Source organism: Rhinolophus ferrumequinum, chromosome 8 (genome assembly GCF_004115265.2).
Source record: "Rhinolophus ferrumequinum isolate MPI-CBG mRhiFer1 chromosome 8, mRhiFer1_v1.p, whole genome shotgun sequence".
NCBI classification, from domain to species: Eukaryota; Metazoa; Chordata; class Mammalia; order Chiroptera; family Rhinolophidae; genus Rhinolophus; species Rhinolophus ferrumequinum.
This window is the reverse complement of record NC_046291.1, coordinates 45,430,428-45,451,627: the sequence shown is the minus strand read 5'-3', so window position 1 is coordinate 45,451,627 and position 21,200 is coordinate 45,430,428. Positions and strand designations below refer to the sequence as shown.

The following is a 21,200-nucleotide window of genomic DNA, read 5'->3' as shown; positions in this document are numbered from 1 at the left end:
TTTCTAATGTATATTATACTGTTTCTTCAAAATCTTTATTACTAAAATCTTGATTAATAAAAGCAGAATAGCAAAAAGTCATGATCCCATTGACAGGACGAGTGAAAAGAAATGTTCAAAATTTTTAGAATCCAGTATAACCAATTCTTGTGGCTTTAGTCAGTCACATGTTGGTGGGTTCTGGGACTAAAGTTGGAAATATTCTCAGAGGTAAAAATATCAAGTAATTTTTAGGGACAACAGAGTTTTGAGGTACAGTTTTAGATTTAGATAGCGTCTGGGCATTCATCCAGAAACCAGACCACTTTGTCCAATGTACTTGAATTCCTAAACATAATTCACTATCGTCGACACTCTTCTAAATGGACCAGAAACCCTGCTGTTTATACAGTGAAGTAAGTTTGTTTTCGGAAAATGTTTTTATTAACAGCATTTTATTTGCAAAGAAGTACAGTTTTCACAGTGTCATAATGTTAATTTTTGTCATTGAAGATATTACCTATTTTTTTCCTGATTGTTGATGTTAAAAATGTGTTCAGCCTTGTTAGACAAGATAACTGGTATTTTCCTTCAACATTTATTATGAAAACAGGTACACTTGCCTGGGATATGCATTTAAGGGTATTCTTTTAGAACAGTTATCTACGATGTGCCTTTAATCATAGTTGTTAAATACCATGTCATTTTTCCCCCTCGATTTAAGTAACTACAGTGCTGTTACTGAACTTGTCTCAGAAATGATGGAAAGATGGGGTCATTATATTAAATTAATTCTGGATTTGAATCATATTATTGGCTATTAATAATCTTTCACAGTCACATCTACATATATTCGCAGTAAAGAATCATTTTAGTGACAATCGGTTAGACTTAAAAAAAGAGAAAAATTTGAGTTCTCACCTCATCTTCTGTAAGAACAAGTGTAATGTCAATGTGTAGTCCTTTTTTGTTTTTTAAAACTCTAAAGTAGTTCAACTCTATATGGAACAGTTTTCAAAAGGGCTGGAAATGGATTTATGGAAATTTGCATAAATTTGTACTCAACGTTTTTCCTACATTATGTAAAAATTATTTTTAATGTTCAAAACATATGTTAAAATTTGAATAATGCCAAGAAGCAATTTTATTCCATTTAGAAGGTCAACAGAGTAGTTAATAAAATAATAGCACTGAAGAGACTTGCTATAGGATCAAGTGTATTGGGATAATGAATACTTAAATAGTCTTAATTAAAACAGTAGAAAAACTTAAAGCCTTTGGAAGATTTAGTCAAAAAACTGATTTGAGGCTTACACATTAGACATTTTCATAGAAAAACGAGTTTTTGAGTATAGCAGAGGTAGATTACATATTCTATAGGTTGTTTTGGCATTTTCTTATAATCTGACAATTTTTTTTTAAATTTAGGAAGACGTTGAAAGTGGAACTATTTGATCCCATTAAGTGAAAAGATCTTACCAGGAATTCCTAGATGAAAAATGATTTAATTCTGAGATTTAACTTAAAAAACTAACGTAATTATGAAACACGAGTACTGAAGCATATTGTATCTTTTAATGGTCGTTTACGGTGACAGAAGAGCCCACATTCTCTCCTAGTATAAGTTTTTAAATAATTGACGCTGAGTATAGGTTTTATTTGCTATCTCCCACTCAGCATTGCTGTAATTCTGCTTTCCTAGTCATTTGATTGTACATAACAAGTATCTTACTTTGTATGTAAGTAGATTCATCATTAAGTACACATGCATGGTGTAACGCACAGAATGGGTGGAGCGTGCTGCGAAGCATAACCATAAGATAAACGCGATGACCCCTCCCCTCCCTTAAGAGCTAGAATATATCATTGAAGCTATTGATGCTGTCTTTCCATGTCTAGTCCCTCTGCTTTGCCTCACCCCGATGAAGCTTTTACAATTACTTCCGCTACTACTTCAAGAATATAGGTTCTGTTTATATTCCTAAACAGTATACTTTTGAGCATTATATACTTGGTATCACAATGCAGTTAGACTTCTACAGTCTTTTCTCTTTTTTGATGTTTTTTAGAAGAAAAGAATAAGATACAATTGATGTATAACATTAGTTTCAGGTATATAACAGTGACATTATATATCTATATATTGCAAAATAATCACAATTAAGTCTAGTTAACATCCATAATCATATATAATTTAAAAATGTTTTTCTTCTGATAAGAATTTTTTAAGATTGACTTTCCTAGCAACTCTCTTCTTTTTTTTTTAATTAAAGTTTATTGGGGTGACAATGGTTAGTAAAATTACATGGGTTTCAAGTGTACAATTTTGTAGTACATCCTCTATATATCACGTGTGTTCACCACCCAGTGAGTTCTCCTTCCAATCACCATATATTTGACCCCCTTTATCCTCTTCTACTATCTCTCTTCCCCCTTACCCTCTGGTAACCACTGACGTATTGTCTGTGTCTATGAGTTTTTGTTTCTTTGTCTTGTTCCTTTCAGTTTTATATACCACTTATCAATGAAGTCATATTGTTCTCGACTTTTTTGTCTGACTTATTTTACTTATTTTGCTTAGCATAATAATCTCAAGATCCATCCGTGTATACCTAAAAAACCTGAAAACATTTATCTGTAAAGATAGATGTGTTCTGATGTTCATTGCAGCTTTATTTACGGTGGCCAAGACATGGAAACAACCTTGCGTCCTTCGATAGATGATTGGGTAAAGAAGACTTGCTGTATACACAATGGAATACTGTTCTGCCATGAGAAAAGATGAAATAATGCCATTTGTGACAACGTGGATGGATCTTGAGATTGTCATGCCTAGCAACTTTCAAATACAAAATACAATATTTGACAAATAAGTTCCATTTGACTTATTTGCTTAGAATGATATTCTCAAGATCCATCCATGTTGTAGCAAATAGCAAAGTAAGAACCATATGATTTCACTCACATGGGTTATAAAACTGAAAGCAACAAACGAACAAAACAAAAACTCATAGACACAGATAACAGTTTAGTGGTTACCGGAGGGAAAAGAAGAGGGGGGTGGTAGAAGAGGGTAAAGGGGGTCAAATATATCGTGATGGAAGGAGTCTTGACTTTGGGTGTCAGCACACAGTGCAATATATAGATGATGTGTTACAGAATTGTACACTTAAAACATAATTTTACTAACCAACATTACCCCAATAAATGTAATAAAACTATTGTTACAGTATAATACAGTATTGTATTGTAAAATTATAATACAGTATTGTTAACTGTAGTCACCATGCTATACATTACATTCCCAGAACTTATTTATTGTATAAGTGAAGGTCTGTTGACCACCTTCACCCATTTAGCCTACTCCCCATCTTCCGCTCTGGCAAACCACCAGTTCTCTGTATCTATGAGTGTTTATTTAAGATTGCACATAAAAGTGAGGTCATAGAATATTTGTTTTTCTGTGTCTGACTAAACTCCATTTAGCATAATGCCCTCAAGATCATCCATTTCATTGCAGATGTTAAGATTTCTTTTTTTATGGCTGGATAATTTGGGGGAGGGGAAAAGAGAATATATATGTGTATACCACATTTTCCTTATCCATTCATCCATCCATCAGTGGACAGACACTTAGGTTGCTTCCACGCCTTGGCTATGGTAAATAACGCTTCAATGAACATAGGGGTGTGTCCATCTTTTAGAGTTAGTGTTCTTGTTTCCTTTTGATAAATGATACCCAGAAGTGGAATTTCTGAATCCATATGATAGTTCTAGTTTTACTTTTTCAAGGCTCTTTTCCATAGTGGCTGCACCAATTTCCATTGCCATCAGTGATGCACAAGATTCTCTCTTCCCACATCCTCACCAACACTTGTTATTTTTTTTGTCTTTTTGATAATAGCCATTCTAACAGGTGTGAGGTGATATAGTCCATTATGGTTTTGATTTACATTTCCCTGGTGATTAGTGATGTTGAGTACCTTTCATGTACCTGCTAGCCATGTGTACTTGTATGTTTTCTTTGGAAAAATGTTCAGATCCTCTGCCTATATTTTAATCAGACTGTTGTTTTGCTACTGATTTATATGAGTTCTTTATATATTTTGGATATTAGCCTCTTACCAGATACATGATTTGAATATTTTTTCCTGTTCTATAGGTTGCTTTATTTTGTTAAAGGTTTTCTTTGCTGTGTAGTTTTATGTAATCCCACTTGTTTATTTTTCCTTTTGTTGTCTTTCTTTTGGTGACTGATATCAAGGAGTTTATTTATTACCTGTGTGTTCTTCTAGGAGTTATATGGTTTCAAGTTTTAATTCAAGTTGTTAATCCATTTTGAATTGAATTTTTTATGTTGTTAAGGTACTGGTTCAGTTTCATTCTTTTGGAAATAGACTGTTCTTTCCACATAATTCTTTACTCTTCTGTCACAAATTAATTGTCCATATGTGTGTGGGTTTTTTCTGTACTTTTGTTTCTGTTCTATTCATTTTATATCTCATTTTAAGTCAGTACTGTTTTGATTACTATATCTTTGTGATAAGGTTTGAAATCAGAGTGTGATAACTCTGGCTTTGTTCTTATTTCTTAGGATTACTTTGAATTATTCAGGGTCTGTTGTTCTTCCATACAAATTTTAGGATTGTTGATTCTTTTTCTTTGAAAAATGTCACTGGGATTTTGATAGGGATTACATTGAATCTGTAGATTGCTTTGGGTAGTGTGAACATTGAACAATATTCTTCCAATCCATGAGTACAGAATATCTTTTCATTTATTTTTGTCTTCAGTTTCTTTTATCAGTGTTTTATAGTTTTCAGTGTACCGATCTTTTACCTCCTTAGGTAAATTTATTCCTATGTATTTTATTTTTTGATGCAATTGTAAATGTAATTATTTTCGTAATTTCTCTTTTTGGTAGTTCGTTATAGAAACAACTGATTTTCATCTGTTGATTTTTTTGTTTTTCCCTGCAACTGAATTTGTTTATTCTGGGTTTTTTTTTTTTTTTCGTGGTGTAGTTAAGGTTGTCACTGTGTAATATCGTGTCATCTGCAAATAGAGACAGTGTTACTTCTTTTTTATTTGGATGCCTGTTATTTCTTTACCTTAACTAATAGCTTTTCATAGGACTTCCAATGCTGTATTGAATAAAAGTGGCGAGAGAGTAGGCATCTTGTTCCTGATCTTAGAGGAAAAGCTTTCAGCTTTTCGCCATTGAGTATGATGTTAGCTCTGGTCTTCTCCTTTACACTATTTCTATTTTCTTATGATTCCCTTGACATTTTACCATCCCTACTTAAAGAAATCCTAAGTTAGTATCTTAATGTCCTCTCCTATAACACAAGGACTGTAGAAAGGTTTAATGCCAATCAGCACCTTTCCCGATTTAAATGGTTGCAGACTAATGACTTTTTAAATGCCATTGTTTCCAACTCAAACTTTGCCAGGCTCACAAATGCCAACGTGGAAATACCATGTAATCTGTTTTTATCATCTAAGAATTATTTTCTGCAATGGGAAACCTCCATCAGGGAGGTGTTCCATTAGCAAAACCTGGAAAACAAATATTCTTCTGAGATTTTTATTTTCTGAAGAAGTGCTGCTTTGATTTGAGCAGATTCTATGCCCAGTTTACCTAGGGAGACGTCTCTGACTAAATGAACTTTTATGTTGAAGTAACTAACGTCTTAAGAAAGCTAAAGTGAACATCATTTCAAAGGAAAAGGGGAACATAGGCTTATTCATCTGGTAGCAATTATATGAAATAACACATATTCCACATTTATTTTTAATTGGTGACATTTATTTCTCTAGAGAGGCAGCTTCTGCTATTTGATAAAAAAGTATATTATTCTTTCATATGTGAGACTGCAGAAAAATCATTTGGCCATCTTACTCAAGTGGCCCCTGTCAAAGGGAACTTCCATTGTGTAGGTAGTGTGGATAAGATAATGAATTTTCAAAAAATATTCAGTGTTTTTGGATATGTTCTTTGTATCTTGGTACTTTCTTATTTATACGCATTTCTTTGTTAATGCTCTAAATCTTTTTAATTTGGTATTTTTTTCATTATAAATAAGAAATTTACAGTCTGGAAAAAAAAATTTAAAGTATATCTCCATAATTTGGCCGTGCAAAGAAAATGAGGTTGAAAAAATACCATTTTTAAATGTGTTTATTCCCAAGTATGATTCAGAACAACTGAAATTTATGGACAAGTATTTGATGTAATTTCAGGATTACCAAACACTATCTGAAATTTCCTGGAGCTAGTATGTCACTATTACTTTAAGCCCTACTCAAATTTCAGTATGCACGTTGAATTATATATATTTCATTTATAAATTATATTGAAATCTCCAAAGAGGTGTTGAGGACAACATGCGGTTTTCAACAGGTGAAAAGGTTTGAGTAATAGAAAATATTAGAATTTGAATTTAAACAGAACTTTGACATTATTGTGGAAGTTTTTCTAGAGTTGATACATTCAAAGTCTGTGTAATAACATCTTCAGGGAAGAATTGATTTGAGACTTGTAACTTAATGAAAGGTAGAGAGGGGAAAGATAAGGTACTAGTATTTCAGATAATTCCAAGTAGATAAATTCTGTTTAGATAAATAGCAAAATCCCCTTTGGCAAAGCTACATAATATACATGTATATATAATATACAAATTATTCATAGGCTATTCAAGTCATTTAAGTACTTCAGGGTTGGTATTCAGAATTTTTAATTTGTGTATATTACAGCAAAAGAACAGTTTTGTTTTAGAATTTGTATTTTTTTTTTTTAAGGGACAACACCACTTTTAATAGTGAAAAGTGGAACCTACAAGTAAAAAATTTCTCAGGTACCTGTTTTGTGATTTGTATGATGCAGGGATATATACTAATATACATAGAGAGACAGAGAGACTGGGGGAGCGCGAGGGGGAGAGAGACCGTGTTTCCCCAAAAATAAGACCTAAGCAGACAGTCAGCTCTAATGTGTCTTTTGGAGCAAAAATTTACATAAGACCCGGTATTATATTGTATTATATTTTAATTATATATTATATTACATTATATTACATATTATATAAGACCAGGTCTTATAAATAAGACCAGGTCGTATATTAATTTTTGCTCCAAAAGATGCATTAGAGCTGATTGTTCAGCTAGGTTTTATTTTCGGGGAAACACAGTAGATATAGACACATAAAGGTATATAAGGATGGACACATAATGATAGAAATAAAATCCTTATATATAATATATATTTATATGTATATATTATATATACATATGTATATGAATACATATATATGGATGTGTGTGTGTGTGTGTGTGTGTGTGTGTGTGTGTAGAATATCCCTTTTCCTAAGGTATTCTTTTGATTGTTGCACTACTTACAGTTAGTAATTTTTGTTTTTTATATGCAAGAATTATCACTTTATTGATTTTTTTTTTAAATATGTACCTAAAGAGAATGAGTTAATTTTTAAATAGCTATTATTGCTAATACAAGTCTTAGTCTTATTTGTTTTCAGGATTCTTGCAGTGGGGCATGGGGGCAGGAGGAGGGTCGCATAATAGGCAATAGACACTTACAATGGATCCTTTTGATCCTTTAGTAGTCATCTGTTAGGGTTCAGTATTTATTTTATATGACATTCAACTCTATAGGTATATATTAAAGTAAGCCTCCCGTGTGGTAGGTGATATCAATACAGTACATTCTTTAAGCAGCAGAGACATAATCCTCATTTTCTTGAGTGGTATATTTGAAATATCAAATTTTTGTTTGAAATGGATAGGATGGAGGGATTGGATCATAGGGTGCACCATCTTGGACATCCTAGTGTTTGAAAATGAAGAACAAAGTTAGAGGATTCGCACTAACTGATTCCAAGACTTACTGTATAATACTACAGTCATCAAGGTAGTGTGGTATTGGCATAAAGATAGACATATAGTGATCAGTGGAACAGAATAGAAAGTCCAAAAAAATAAATGGTCCATTGATTTTTTGGCAATTGTGCCAAGGTAATTCAATAAGGAAGTGATTTCAACAGATGGTACTACAATAATTGAATATCCATATGCAAAATAATGAGCCTTGACCTGTGCCTCATATCATACATAAAAATTAAAATGGGTCGTAGAAATAAATGTGGAAGCTAAAACAATAAAACTCTAAAAATAAAACATGAAAAAGTTTTCATGACTTTGGATTAAGCAAAGACTTTTTAGGACACAGAAGCATAAAATAAAAGAAAAAATGGGTAAATTAGACTTCATCAAAATAGAATACTGTTGAGAAAATGAAATATCAAGCCACAGTAGGTAGAAAATACTGGCAAAATCTTTGTCTGATAAAAGACTTGTATCCAGAACATACAAAGATCCCTTACTTTGTAACAGAAAACAAACCAGCTCCAGTTGAGCATAAGATTTAATAGACATGTCATGTACAAAGCTATATAAATTCCATGAGGCTTAATGTAATTAGTCATGAGGGAAATGCAGATTAAAACCACAGTGAGATACAACTATACACATCCTAGAATGGTTAAAATTAAAAAACAAAAAACAGATTGTACCAAATGTTGGGGAGTAGTTGGAGCTATCATAAATTAGAATTGAGAAGGCAAGATGGTAAAGGTACTTTGAATAATAGTTAGGCAGTTTGTTATTATAAGTATACACTTACCATAAGACCCAGTGTTATGGGTTGAATTGTGTCCCCAGAAATTTGGGTTTAAATCCTAATCCTCAGTACCTCAGAATGTGACGTTATTTGGAAATAGGGTCATTACAGTTTGAGATAAGGTCATACTGGAGTAGAGAGTTCTTAATCCAGTATGACTTGTGTCGTTACAAGAAGAGGGAAGACACAGAGGACAGAAATGGCCATATGAAGACAGAAACATAAAGGGAGAACACTGTATGACGATGGAAGCAGAGATTGGAGTTACACAGGTGTAAATCAAGGACTGCCAAGGATGACTGATGGTACTAGAAGCTGAAAAAAAGACATGTAACAGATTCTTTCCTAGAGGGTTCAAGCGAGCATGACCCTATTGACACCTTGATTTCACACTTCTCGCCTTCAGAACTGTAAGAGAATACATTTCTGTTGTTTTAAGCCACCCAATTTGTGATACTTTGTTATGATAGCCTTTGGAAACTAATACACCAGGCACTACCACTTGCAGACATTTACCTAAGAGAAATGAAAACATAGTTTCACAGAGATGTATATGAATATTTATAGCAGTTGCAGTACTAATAGCCAAAACCTGAAAACCAGTATCTACCAACTGGGTGAATGGATAAACAAAATATGATATACCGTGTTTCCCCAAAAATAAGACCTAGCCAGACCATCAGCTCTAATGTGTCTTTTGGAGCAAAAATTGATATTGAAGACCCATTATAATATTATATAACATAACATAACATATAATACCGTGTCTTATATTAATTTTTGCTCCAAAAGACGCATGAGAGCCGATGGTCGGCTAGGTCTTATTTTTGGGGGACATAGTAGCTACTCGTATACAGTAGAATGAACTGGTGATACACACCATAACATGGATGAGTCTAAAGGGATTATGTTAAGTGAACAAACCCAGTCACAGAATTCTACATACTGTATGCTTCTACTGATAAAACATTCTCGAAAAGACAAAACTGTAGTGACAGAAAGCAGATCAGTAGTTCTCATTGGTAAGGAAGGGGTGGGGAGAGATTAACTGCAAAGGAATACGAGGGACTTCTTTTGAGATAGTGGAAATGTTCTATATCATGATGCAGCGATGTTAACAGAATTATATGTTTATCAAAACTTAACCAAATTGTTCACTTCAAAATGGTGACTTTTATTATAAATAAATTATACCTCAACAAAGCTGATTAAAACATTTAAAAAGGAATATAATAAATGGGAACATTGAGCACATAATAAATATGCTTTTAGGTTGAATGGGAAAACATTCGTCTAAAGATTGTACAAATGGCATTTTAGGCGGTGGTAAAATTTCTGATAATTCAATTACAGAATCAAAAAATGCTGCATCTCAGTAACTTAGAAGTGAAGATAATATATTCTAGAAAATGATTCCAAGGATAAAGACACTGATGTCAAGGAGTTGAATAAAATTTTAATGAAACACGAGACTGGAGAAAAGTATCATTTGCAAGTTAATTTATTATTTTATTGGATGATTTTAAATATCTGTAGCTGAACGAGTAAATAAAGTGGCCATTTGACTGTTTTCTTATGAGTGTACGTGTTATGTGCCATTGAGTCGGCTTGGATCCTGGTGACCCTGTCAGTGAATGATGTCCCCATTGTCCTGTCCTCAACAGCCCTGCTCAGCTCCTGCACACTCATGCCTATGGCTTCTTTTATGGAGTCAGTCCATCTCATATTCGGTCTTCCTCTTTCCGGCTGCCTTCTATCTTTCCCAGCATTACTGTCTTTTCCGAGGAACCCTGCCTTCTCCTGATGTGCCCGAAGTAGGACAGCTTCAGTTCTATTATTTTTCCCTCCAGTGATGTTTCAGGCTTAATTTGTTCTAGGAACCACTTGTTCGTCTTTCTGGCGGTCCAAGGTATCCATAGAACTCTTCTCTAACACCATGTTTCAAATGAATCCCTTTTTTTCCCCTGTCGTCATTCTTCTTAGCCTGGGTCTGTAATGACACATCTTTGCTCTTGATGATCTTTCTTGATTCTTCCATTGCTGCCCTTCTGAGACTCAGCCATCTCTTGACGTCTTGGCTGCAGTCTTCATTTGAATTGATGACTGAACCAAGGTAAGCAAATCTTGAACCATTCCTGTGTTTCCATTATCTATGTTAAAGTTGTGTATTTTGTAGTCATGATTTTTGTCTTCTTGATGTTCAGATGCCGTCCTCTTTTGGCACTTTGATTTGGCATTTCAAATCAGTGCTACCTTCTGCCAATAAGATGGTGTCTTCTGCATATCTTAAGTTATTGATATTTCTGCCACCAGTTTTCCCTCCTCCTTCCTCTGAGTCTAGTCCAGTTTTTCGTATGTGCAGATTAAACAAATATGGGGATAAAATGCACCCTTGTCTCACACCTTTGCCTGTAGAAACCATTCTGTCTCCTATTCTGTCCTGACAGTGACTTACCATCTACAATCAGGACAATCAAGTGCTGAGACACACCTGTTTCTTTCAGAATAACGCAAAGCTTTCATGATCCACAGAGCCAGTAGCTGTACTGTAGTTTATAAAACACAGACTAACCTTCCTCTGTTTCTTTTGACATTCCTAAAAATTGATATACTTAAATTGACTTGGGAAACTTTTTTTCTTTTTCCTGGAAAAATGGAGGATTGCCTTAGAGTCAGGCATGCATAGAGCTTCTGTTTATACTCAATTGAGCGGAGTTGGCACATCCTCCCTCATACTTCCACGCAGTGTTAAACTCTCTAGTTCTGCACATGTTACACTGTATTGCGTTTAATCATTTTCATATCTGTAAATTCAGTTATGTGGCATCTTATTTATCACTTTTATCCTTACCATAGTCTATAGTACTTGGCTTCTGATGTACATAAAATAAAAAATGGGTGGATAGCTCAAAATTTTTGTTAGAAAGACTTAATCTTGTGCCATGATGCCTTTTATCATGCTTAACATTTATTCAACAAGCATTTATTGTTATGTGGAAAGCATTATACTAGCTACTTTGGGACATACAAAAATGCTACAACTTCGAAACTTGTAAGGTTAGGATAAAATGTAATCTCTGTATAGTTGTAAGGTGTAATGTAAAGGAGGAGAGTGGATAATCACGAGCTTTCAGTTGGATCCGTAGGTTAAAAATACCTGAAAAACTGTTTCTTTTGATGACAAAGGAAATCATTTTTCAGCAGCTATAATATTCAAAATAATCATAGTTTAAATGCTCTTTAACAAAACAGTTTGTGGGATTTTTATAAAGTTACTGTGCTACTGTCATATTGTTAGTTTGATCAAAAGAGTAGGACTGCAGTAAATGAAATACTGTATCTTAGAAGAGTGGAAGACTTGAATTTTTATAAATAATCTCTTAGAGGTTCCTTCTGATGCTTCAGCACATTTCCTTTCCTCTAAAGAAGCACAATGAAGAGTTACGCATCAAAGATTCACTGACTTTTTTTTCCCTTTTTAAAGTAGACTTTAGTCCTCATCCAGAGTATCAAATAGCACTTGAGACAAAGCCCTTTACCTCTCATTACAGGGGCATTGTACAGTAAACAGAAGCTTAGTCTGAAATGTTAGTATATAGCTCAGATGGGTATCGGGGGTTTTCTGTGCGTGCTGTGAAACATAAGGATTCTTAATACTGCAAATTGTGATAAGGTTTTGTGAATTATATTCATGGCTGGTGCTTTCCCTTGGTGACTTGAATGATAACCAAGCCTTGGACAGGAGGCAGTGTGATCTAGAATGCACTGGAGTGTGAGGCACCAGACCTAACTCCACCTTCACGCAAAGCACAGGGTCATCAGGGCTGACCCTGCTACTTCTGGCTTAGTACTGCAGGGGGACCTTATTCCTTCGGCAGTAGAAGGCTGTCACAGCTGGGAGCGTTTCTGAAGCCTTCTGCTGTGTTGGTCAAAACTAAGAAATTAGTATTGGTAAATTACTATTAACTCAGCTCTAGGCTTTATTCAGATCAATTTTTTCGCTAATACCTTGGTTCTAGGATCCATTCCAGGGTACCACATTGCATTTAGTTGTCACATCTCTTTGGTCTTAACACATCAATTTTCAAGCATACTTTAAGTTTTCCAGATGTTTGAAAAGTAACATTTGCCTGTCTTAAGAAACAGAGTATGTACTGAACATCATGCAGTCTTTTCTTGTTAAGTCAAGCGGTTATTGTGAAAGATGTTACTGTTCTGTTCCTCCAGGGGTTGTTTATATATTTCATGTTTCTGCCTTGACCTCAGGCTGCTGTGCTCGTCTTCTGGTCTGCCCTCTGTCAGTGTGACCTAACCAGAAAGCCAAACAGCAGTGTGTGCTAGATATGTTCAAAAAGAGGGAAAAGTTACTTTTAGCATTAGGGAGGGCCTTCTATTTATTAATAAATTCAGATAAAGAATATTGAAAGAGGCAGGAGTGATCGGGGAGGTTGGAGAAATGGCATGAAGAATTTTCCAAGGATTCCAAAGGATTTCCATGGCTTTTCAATACTTCTGTTCTTGTGTTATAAGAAAGATTGCTTTAAAAAGTTTGCTGGATTGATTGGATATAGGGCCTGGTGAGGAAGGAGGTTAAAAATGTGAGTTTTATGCCTGCACCACTGGAATGGTAAATGAAATTGCCATTTTTTAAAAATAATATTTATATTCTGATTATATTGTAGAATAGTTGGTAATAACACAAAAGCAAAAAAATGCATAATAAAAATCAACTATGATTTCTTTGTAGATATAACCATTTCTCTTTAAAATACGATTACATATACATATTTTTACACATTTTGATTGCTACTGTGTACAGTTTTGTGACCTCTTACTCTATCGTGAGAATTTCCTCATGTCATTAAATTATCTTCAAAATCTTGTTTTTTAATGGCTACATCATAGTTCATAGTACCATTTTGTTAGACTTCCAAGTTATTTTGAGTCTCATTATTATTTTGCTTTGAGCCTCCTTATACAAAAATCTTTATCCACATCTCTGTATATATTCTTTTAGAACAGCTTCTCAGAAGTGAGATTACTTGATCAAATGGCTCTTGACACGTGGTTAAGGAACCTTTAAAAAGTTGTACTTCTTTCTCCTCTCACTAGTAGTGTGAGCATGACTGTCTCACACTTTTGCAATCAAGTACTACAATTTTTGGCTTTAGAAGGTCCAGGTTTTATTTTGAAGATTCTTTTGACTGTTGGGTTAGAGGTGACAACTGAATAGATAAATATAATGTTCAGTAAGTAGTACTTGACGAAACAGTGATAAATGCAAAATACTCGTAAATAATGCCGCAACTAAAAATTTAGAAGCTGTCTGTATGTAGTTTATGTGAAACAGGATGTCTCTAAGTAATAAATGTGTGTGTGTGTGTGTGTGTGTGTGTGTGTGTGATGACAGCTGTGGACCTGTGGCATTATACGTAGGAAAAAGTAGAGTGCTAAAGACTGAACTTCAGGGCAAACCCAAATAATGAGGGATGAAAGTGGAAAAAAAGAATCTTTCAAGAGGGTAGAGGATGTGAGTTTACATTAACAGGATGTTGTGTTTTCTGTAAGCCTTTATTCTAAGGAGTATTCGGTTTTAGCTTATTGTAATTGGAAGTTTCTGACCTAATTTCAATATTCCAATAATGCCAATAGAACTGTTTTGTGTCACATAATGTATTCTTCATCTTCTGTGTGAACCTTTTGATATTTTATATTCTTTTAGATGATAAAATATTAGTAAAGTCCCTGAATGGTAGTTATAGGTCTCAAACTATTCAGTTCTGTTTTTAAAAATGTTTTATAACACAACAATTATGTAATACCTAGGGGTGTTACTGGTTAATGTTCTAGCTTTAATAAGTATTGTACATAATTAATAACATTTTTCCATTATGTAGAATTTTCTAAATGTTAGAAAACAAAGTGAGAACTTACTAAATGTTTAACTGGGATTTTAACATAACATTGTACTGTCTCTGATAGCTTTACCTTGTGTTTATGCTTTTAAGTCTGCTTCTGTTCAATAGGCAGAGGGAGGGAGGGAAACAGCACGGAAGCATAGAGCAGGAAGAACAAGGATCTTAAACTGTCATAACATTTTACTTTTTAAAGACAAATGTATGGGCAGAATTATTTATGCATTATATGAGTAAAAATATTTTTGAGACATTTTCTCATCTGACCAATGTAAAAAAAAAAATGTTGTTACATCCTGCTGGTTGTCATTGTAATTTTTTGAGGTTGTGATGAGGAAGTTGTCTAAGGAGGCTGGCATGCCTCTGGCTGAGCCCAAAAGAACAAGTATTGGTAAAATCACTATATTCCAAAGACTTGAGTTTTAGCAAAGTTATTACACCTTTTAATATCTGTCTGCACAAGGGAAGTAACTGTACAGATCCCAGGTAGTTACGTCATATCTGACGATTGGAATGTTTTGTTGTTGTTGTTTTCATTCATTGTCATTTCCCGTTTTTCCTGCATATCAGATCTCCTCCCTCTAGTCATTTTGAATATTGGCTGCACATTCTATCACTGATGAGCTTTTAAACCTCTCTAAGTTCAGAAAACACCCCACACTGATTAAATCCGAATCTCGTAGTTGGGAAATGGGGTAGCTATGGCTAGGACCTAAGAATCAGTCATTTTTAAAGCTCCACAGGTGAGTCCACTTGGCAGCCAAGGTCATGACCCATGGGTTCAGATGTAGTAAAACCACCAGGGAACTTACTGTAGTAACTCCCCACTTAAAGTTGATAAGTTCTGCAACTTTAAGTGAGACGGACGGAGTACCTGTGACTCTTGAACAACACAGGTTTGAACTGTTGTATGGGTTCGTTTATACCTGCATTTTTTTTCAATAACTGTACAATACTGTAAATGTATTTTCCTTATGATTTTAACATTTTCTTTCCTCTAGTTTACTTTATTATAAGAATTCAATATAACTTACAAAATATATGTTAATTAACTGTTTATGTTATTGGTAAGGCTTCCACTCAACAGTATGCTATTAGTAGTTAAGTTTTGGGGGAATCACAAGTTATACATGGAATTTTGACTTTACAGGGGATAGCGCCCCCTAACCCCAGCATTGTTCAAGGGTCAACTGTATAACAATCAATTTTACCAAAGGCTAATTGATATGAACAAGAGTTTGGTTCCTACAACATCTTATCAACTTACAACGAAACAGCGCTGAACGAAACGATGTATTTATTTGAGGACCTGCTCTAGTTGCTAACAGGGTTGCTTATTAAAATCACCTGGGAGATTTTGTCCACACTGTTCCCTTATTAAGCTTGAATGAACTAATGTTAATTGATGGGAATATAGCCCATGCCTTAGATGTGTTAGGGTAAAAAAAAACAAAAAAAAAAACACAGATGATCAGTTTGTTAACTATTATTTTTCCTGTATTCTTTTTGGGAGTTACCCTGTTATGTAAGTGACTTTGTATTTTTTCCAGTATTCTTTCATGTTATTAATTTTGTGTTGTTTGTTCAATATTTATATAATCTCAGGGCAGGGATCGGGTCTAGTCTGTTCATCACACTACTTTGAGTACCTAGTAGTGCCCAGCACATAGTGGGTGCTCAGTAAATGTTATAAGAATGAGTCATTAACACTGAGTTTTGGGAGTACCTCATTGTTTTATATCTATACATACTATCTATATTATGAAGCTTTATAATTACATTAGCCAAGGCGGAAAATGATTTTTCATAAAGCAGAAAATAGATTTATTGAATTTTGAAAGTTTTTTGCAGGTCAGGGATTCTATGTTGACATTATTAATGTTTTGAACAAAAATGCAGTACACAACACAAACAATTCCTGGTAGAACCTACATTTCCATATTTGGCCCTCATATCATACTTCAGAACAAAACAAGATATATAGAAAAACTAATGGCCAACAGGGTACTTTTAGAGTCTGTGCTTAGTTTAAGCTTCAAGATAAACTAGACTGAAGCTTGGAACATTTACCAGCTTGTTTGTTGTCTTTAACCCAGTCTAGTCTGTCTGTCTCTCTCGCTCCCTCCCACCATTTAACATGTCTTGGAGATCTGTACAAATTACTGTTTATTTTTCTCACTGTGGGCTGGTATGATCCCTATATTCTTAGAAGTCTTCCTTATTCCCTAACATCCTTTTCAAACCCAGCTTTTTTCTGTATCCCTTCATGTAATTAATCTTTCCTCTGCTTTCCTCCTGTTTACTTTTTTTGCCCTTTTATCGTACACTTGTCATAGGTCCACCATATATTATCATGATGTATATGTGGTGCTCTCATCCCAGGTGTCATCTCCTTGTCTCATCTGCACTTGATAATCTGGCCCATCCCACCTGCAGGACTTGAATTACCATCTGTGTATGTACCAGGGTCTTACAAATTGACATCTACACCTTAGGCCTCAATTCTGAGTTTTAAAGTTTGTGTGTGTGTGTGTATCTTTGCTATATATATTATATATATATCTGCGGTGTACCTCGTATATATCTCGTATAACAGGGGTGCCAAAAAATGTATACAAGTGGGCACTTTGGTCAGCATTGCTCAAGCAGTAGTTCACCATAACCAGAAGTGCCTGGAAGCTGATGGTAACCACTTTGAGCACCTCTTATAATTGCAGAAGTCAGACGTGACTTGTATTTATCATTTGTTATCAGTATGTATTGAATATTACAATTTTAATAGTTTTTCCTTTCTTAAAATGTGTATATATATTTTTTTGCGCCCTCTGTATATCTTTGCAATATATAACATCTTTGACATAGTTATTCTTTATTTCAAAGACATCTTAATCCCAGTATGTCCAAAACCAGTTCCTTTTTCATTGTTCCTGCCTTAATAAATGGCATCTATATCCATCTCAGTCCGGGAAACTATGAATTCCTCTTGATATCCCTCATCTCCCATATTCCAAAAACATAAGTTTGGTTGATATTCGCCTCCTAAATAACTCAAATCTTCTCTTATCTCTAATATCACTTTAGTCCAGTCTGCTATCATCTTCACCTGCATTGTTGCAGTAGTCCACCTATAGCCCCTCTGGTCCTCTTCCAGACCTTTCTCCACACAGCAATGGGAGGAGGCTTTTCAAAATGTAAATATTAGTATGACCTCCTCCCCTCCTTAAAATATGTTGATGTCCTCCTATTCCATTTGTAATATAGACAAATATCTTTAATGCGGCTTGACAAGGCCCTGCATGGATGTTTGTGACTACTTCCCTCTTCAGTTGTCTCCTATTGCACTCCCCCCGCTGTGCTCTTTGCTTCTACCCATGTGGCCTTATTTCTGGGCCTTGCCACTCCCCTTGCTCCTTACTGCCTCAGGGTATTTACATATGCTGTTCAGCCTTCCCCAGCTCTTGCCTTTTACCTTCTCCTAGTTAACTCCCACTGGGTGTTTAAAATACCATCTCAAGTATTGCTTCCTCTGTGAATCTTTCCTGATCTTCCTAACTAGGTCACATCCCTGTGGCATTCCCAAGGTATCCCTCTCCTTTGTAGCACATCTTCTGTTTCACATTTTTTTGTACGTTTATTTGATTAATATCTATATCTCTAGCTAGGTGTTAATTTCCCTGTAGGCAGTGGCCATTTTATCTTTAGTTCCTAGCACAGGTACCCAGCACAAAAAGTAGACACTCAAATCTTTAATGAATGAATATATTTCTGTTTCCTCCATTGAATCTACTGTGGAATGTATGCAAAGTACTGTACTAGCATAATAATGTAAAAGCTCAAATACATTTTTCAGAATCAAAGTGAATGCATATGCTCAAAAAGACACAGTATGGATTAATAAGGAATACCATTCTTCACCAGACTTCACAAGGTCTTAAATTTACCAGAAAGAGGGAATTCTGGGGCAGGGGAATAGGAAGATAATTGGGAAGTGCTATCAGGTAGATTTGTCATTCTAGTTTATAGAATTTTTTCCGTTTTATTTCCTAAGCCTTCTCCCCGTTCCCAGTTTTATACCTCTCCCTAATAAATTGTGAACTGCTAGCTACTTTTAACCTAGAGAAATAATGACTTTTTCCGAAGCACTCGGGAATACAACCTGTTCACTTATAAAACAATTGTTTGAAGTTTGGCAAGAGATACAGAGAGTTGGTTAAGATTGTATTCTGTCTAGATAGACGCTTACTGTCTGCATGCCAGCCATGAGACTTTTGGGGAAGCTGCTTAACTTCTGTGAGCCTTGGTTTTCTCCTCTGTGAATCTGGAATCGTTACAGTGTCTCTCTCATAGTATTGCTAGAAGGATTAAAGGAGATACACAGCTTTTAACCTAGTGACTCCTGGCTGCATACGAGCACTCAGTCAGGCAAATGGTTGCTGTTGTTGCTGCAGCTGCTATTCTTGTTATGATACATTTTCTCAATGCAAAGTTTGCTTAGGTTTCCAGTCTAGTCCATACATGTTCATTTAGCCTTTGATGTACTTCATGGAATTAAATTGATGCTTCTGTATGCCAGGAGTATCCCAAAGCTCCGACCACCACTGATAACCTTGCTAAAGTGAACAACTCACTGATACCTAAGGTGACCTTTCTCCACTTCCTGTGTTCCAGGACAGGTGGAACTCAGGCTTCCACTGAGAGAGCAGCAGGTACTAGGAGGAGAAAGACGATGGGTGTTGGAATTAGCAGTTTGTAGGGGAGGACAGGCGTGCCTGATGTCTCGATTAATAAGGGAAAAGTCCGGGATCTGCAGATACACACTACCTCATTTAATGTCATGGGGGAAATGGCTGAACTTGACTTTTGTGAGCCAGCATGGAAACCGCCATTTATATTACTGTGGTTCAGATGTGTTCCAAGTTCCATAGTACCTGATTTTAAAACAAATTTTTGGGCACATCCGTTTTTAATTTGGAAACTGTTTTTACATACCAACACAGGAACATTTACTACTTCTTGCTTTAATACAGAAACATTTATTTGTTCTAAACTTTATTTGCATTTTTTCTAATTAATAGTTTATTTTTAGAACAGTTTAGGTTCACAGCAACATTGAGCAGAAAGTACAGAGAATTCCCATCCATGTACCTGCTGTTCCCGCATACACAGCCTCCCCACTGCCAACATCCCACACCACACTGCTAACTTTTGTTACAATTGATGAACCTGGATTTGACACATCAGTATCACTTAAAGTCCATAGTGTGCATTAGGGTTCATTCTTGGTGTTCTGCATTCTGAGTTTTGACAAACATGTAATGACACGTACCCACCATTTTAGTATCACACAGAATAGTTACACTGCCCTAAAGATCCTCTGTGTTCTGCCTGTTCATCACTCCCTCCCCTTAAAGCCCTGGTAACCAATGATATTTTCTACTGTCTCCATAGTTTTGCCTTTTCCGGCATGTCATATAGTTGGAATCATACGATGTATAGCCTTTCAGATTGGCTTCTTCCACTTAGTAATGTGCATTTAAGTTTTTCATGGCTTGATAGTTCCTATCTTTTGAGTGCTAAATCATGTTCTATCATCTGTGTGTGTCACAGTTTGTCGCGTCCAGCACATCAAGAGTTGTGGGGAGTGAGGAGGGTGGCACAAGGTTAAGAAAGACAGTAGCTAAGAATAGAGTGCAAGCGGGGCCAAGGGATGCGAGCCCCAAAGGACTGAGCCCCGAATAGGGCCAACCCATAGCTTTTATTAGTTAGGTGTGGGAGTAAAGTTTGTTAATCGCAAGATCTGTGAATCTCACACATTATACTAGGAAACTGACTCAAACCATCACCGTTGCCTGCAGGCAGCAGAACCTGGATGTTTGTCCCTCCCCAAGGGACAAAAACCTTTATGCATATGAATAGACGGAGAGCATATCATTGAGTCACTTCCCCTGCAGGATGTGGGAAGGAATGTAGCCACAGAGGCAGAAGCTCTCCTTAGACAGGGGAAGGTGGGGGGCTGTGCCCACCTCTATCGACCGTCGAGTTCTCCAGATGGTCCCCACGCGACTATGTCTGGCTTAGATCGTTCTCCCCCGCCTCCCGGGAAATCTTACCCGTCATTGACTAACCAGTCATCCTTTGGGGCCAAACAGGGAGACATAAGGTGCAAGCACAAAGGTGAAGCAAAGTCCCTGAAAAGATCCGTCTCACAGACTCTCCTTTCTTTAGGGGCAGGTACGAGGAGACAGACGGATAGGCTGCTGCAGGACAACAACAGTTTATTTATCCACTCAACCTATTAAAGGATATCTTGGTTGCTTCCACGTTTTGGTCGTTATGAGTAAAGCTGCTGTGAACATCTGTGTGCAGGTTTTTGTGTGGACATAAGTTTTTGGTTCATTAAATACCAAAGAGCGCAATTGCTAGATCGTATGTTAAGAGTCTGTTTAGTTTTGTAAGAAACTGTCTTCCCAAGTGGCTGTACCATGTTGCATTCCCACCAGCAATGAATGAGAGTTCCTGTTTTTCCACATTCTTGCCAGCATTTGTCAGTGTTTTGAGTTTTGGCCATTCTAATTGGTATGTAGTAGTATCTTGTTTTGATTTGCAATTCC

General features: G+C 35.6%; 1 protein-coding gene across 6 annotated transcripts in view; it reads left to right on the top strand.

Annotated features, from left to right (window-relative positions):
• UBE2E3 (ubiquitin conjugating enzyme E2 E3) overlaps positions 1 to 21,200 on the top strand; it is a 79,848-nt gene that overhangs the window by 44,095 nt on the left and 14,553 nt on the right. The gene's annotated exons all lie outside the window — the stretch shown is intronic.